The sequence below is a fragment of the Phalangium opilio genome, unplaced genomic scaffold (assembly GCF_054372755.1).
Source record: "Phalangium opilio isolate 3A_F unplaced genomic scaffold, DU_Popi_V2 ptg000032l_1, whole genome shotgun sequence".
Lineage (NCBI taxonomy): Eukaryota > Metazoa > Arthropoda > Arachnida > Opiliones > Phalangiidae > Phalangium > Phalangium opilio.
Genome location: NW_028324159.1, coordinates 7,387,578 through 7,390,661, shown reverse-complemented (window position 1 = coordinate 7,390,661; position 3,084 = coordinate 7,387,578). Strand labels below are relative to the sequence as shown.

The 3,084-nt window shown below is 37.9% G+C and overlaps 1 long non-coding RNA gene across 1 annotated transcript; it reads right to left on the bottom strand.

Annotated features, from left to right (window-relative positions):
• Positions 1-1,031: 1,031 nt before the first annotated feature.
• Positions 1,032-2,287, bottom strand: LOC149685805 (uncharacterized). The gene is made up of 3 exons (XR_016384017.1): positions 1,504-2,287; positions 1,299-1,445; positions 1,032-1,227 (listed from the first exon to the last, which is right to left on the bottom strand). It is a non-coding gene; the product is annotated as an uncharacterized LOC149685805 (long non-coding RNA).
• Positions 2,288-3,084: the final 797 nt, after the last annotated feature.

The following is a 3,084-nucleotide window of genomic DNA, read 5'->3' as shown; positions in this document are numbered from 1 at the left end:
TTAATTCGTTTTATTTGGAAAACAATTACTTCAAACTCGCGAAAATCAAGGACTAGATGATCAGCCCCACTCCACCCTTTGGATCTTCGTAATGCGCGATGCCTGTGACGCATTTCAGATAATTTGACCACTCTCCACTGCCTTCTTTCCAGTCCCTTTAAAGGGCAACTTAGTTTTCAACACCACCGCGAGAAGGTAGGTACTCTGCACATGTTCGTTCTATATTCGCGTAGAATGTCGCGAAAAATCACAAACTTCGAGTGTCACTCGACAATCTAGCGAAGTAAACGTAAGGGACGGTTACAGTATTATGTTTAAAAATTAATATTTCCAAATCAAAGTCTTTACTATAATATCAATCTGAATTTTCAGCATTTACAAACTTTGAATTTTTGAAATTTTAATTCTTATTCAATATTCTGCGAAAAATGCCTTACATTTACCAAACCTGATTGCTTAGTGGCCCTCAAAAGGGCCTTTTGGGTCTATACTCGGCCCTCAACGGAAATGCCTGATGAGACGCATTGAACCAGTTAGCACCAGCCGCACGATTTTCCACCATAGGTGCATGCGCTTCAGCAGCATCGTCAACATCATTATTTTCCGCTCTTGCACTGGTCACCAAGTCAGCTCCGGCTAGTTGTGCATTTCCTCCCTCGTAAATTTCAGGGATGTTATGGGTTAGGCACATGTTATGGAGGATGCAGCAGGCATAGATGATTTTTCCCGCTCTTTTTGGGCAGTAGTGCAAGGTTCGGTCCTTAAGTAGGCACCGAAATCTACCCTTCAAAACACCATTGCACCTTTCCACACACTTCCTCGCTTCTTTATGGTGTGCATTGAACTGCACTTCAGCAGGGTTGGCTGGATGTGGAATGGGCACCATCAGCCAAGGCTGAAGTGGATAGTTCGCATCGCCTACCAAAATGTTTTACTTCATTTGATTATATTCATTGAGAAGAAATTCAAAATTATTTTTGTCTTAAGCAAAAATTTGAACTTTTGCAACTTTAGTCGTATTTGAATAAAAATATTTTCCACACATCGAAGAATCTATTGTTGAATATCAAAAAAATTACCAAGCAGCCAAGAGTTTTGAAAACCTTCATTCCGATGCTTGGTTTCAAGGAAATTATGTGCCAAGGTAGACTTCCAAATAAAGGAATCATGCGAAGCGCCAGGATATTTACCATTAACATTTAAAATGCGAAGATCTAAGTCACAAATCTAGATTTAACAAGGTCATGCAAATTTGTTTAGATCTGGTCACCAAAAAGAAACACATTCTAGATATTTACAAGCTGCACATTGATGGAGTAATAACCCTTTAGGTTAAAAAATGCACAGCGTCCAGCGGCTCATCTTTCTTAGTGGGGGTGATTATGGCTACATGAGTGCCATCTAGGGCTCCTATCACTCCTGGGAAGTTCTTCCTTTCCAAAAATCTAAAATTTTGGCATATTAATTATCAGGCCTCACTGACTTTCGTATTTGTTTATATACGGGGTTTTAACTTTCAGTTGCTCTTCCAAACTGCAAGGAAACTTGATCCAGTCATCGATAAGTTCATCAACTATAGCTTCGCTTACGTTTTTAACAACTCTGCTTACTGTAGGTTGGCTAACAGCAAGGAAGAGTTCTTGACCAACTCCAGTTTGGTACGAACCAGTTGCGTAAAAACGCAACGAAATCAAGATCTAAATATTTTAGCTTGTTAAATACAGATTTTAAATGGGTGGTTATAAGGGGTTGAATCTATAGAAGTAGAGCTACTGAAGGCAGAGTGAATAATTTACAAAACAAGTGTTGGAAAGTTCTGATAAAATCGTCTTCACAGACTGAATTCTTCAGCTCTAACCGTTGTACTCTTTTCAAATAGCTCTATCTCTTTTGGTGACATGGAAACGTTTAACTAATCATGCTACACATTCAGTTTAGGGTCAAATAGTTAAACAGTACTTTAAGTTTGCTTCCCTTAGAATCAACAGTCAACGAAGTAGACCGGATTCCACTTAGTCTTGCGTTCAAGCGTTCGCACAGCTGAATCACAAGAGTGCGAGACAACCGAAAATACTTAATAAATTGCACTGTAGGCAATTCAAAAGCTTTTCCCGGATCACGAAAAACCCTTTCCCTTCGTAAAGCCTTCATATTTTCCTCATCTTGCCGACGAAAAAGCTCTAAACACATCAAAATATTCACTGCCATTTCAAAAGCGCAAACAACTCTATTTTAGAGACGTTCAACGGGAACTTGAATACAAAAATAAGCCTTTGCCTCAAAAAAAAAACAACGGGCTCTATCTACCGGTGAAATTTGCCCGGTAAATTCAAATATTTTTCTGTACCCTCGGATTTTTGGCGTAGAATCGCAATTTAAAAAGGGAAGCTTGGGTTGAAAAATCGTAATACAGTCTTTATCGTTGGATAAAATCTTAACGACAGCAAAAACCCTGTCGTTAAGTTATCACCGACTTATCACATCTCTTGTACGATAATTTTGAGTTTGGAAGTTACAGAATACCGAAATTCGATAACTTATCGCAATTGTGATAAAATCAAGTTATCACTAGTGATAACTTCAAAAATGAGTTAGAGAATTGCCCCCATTATGACTTTAACAGTTTTATGGATCAAGATCTAGAAAATAAGGATAATGCGACTGATCCATTGATTTAAAAAATTCTATTTGGTTAATTTTACATAAATATAGTGAGCAGCACAGGTTAGCTTATTCTGTTATTCAAGATTTATTAAATGACTTAGTTTGTGCAAAGACCTACTAACAGCTCAAGCTAAAAAATGATAATCTAGATAAAAGTGACCTAAGGGAAATAGTTTACAATGACATCGAGACCACGAGTGCTGTGTTTGATTCTCTAAATTCCATTCACAAAATTAAGAGGATATGCATATTGGAGATGGGAATGGTAGAACCAACTCAAGTAAAATTTGCTGAATCCGCTGGATTGGAAGAAAAACACCATTTCCATTTCGTACCTTTGTTACGTACCCTCGCGAATATCATCAAGCAAGGCGATGAATTTCGTTATCATGAAAAGGTCGAAAACGAATTAGATGGACA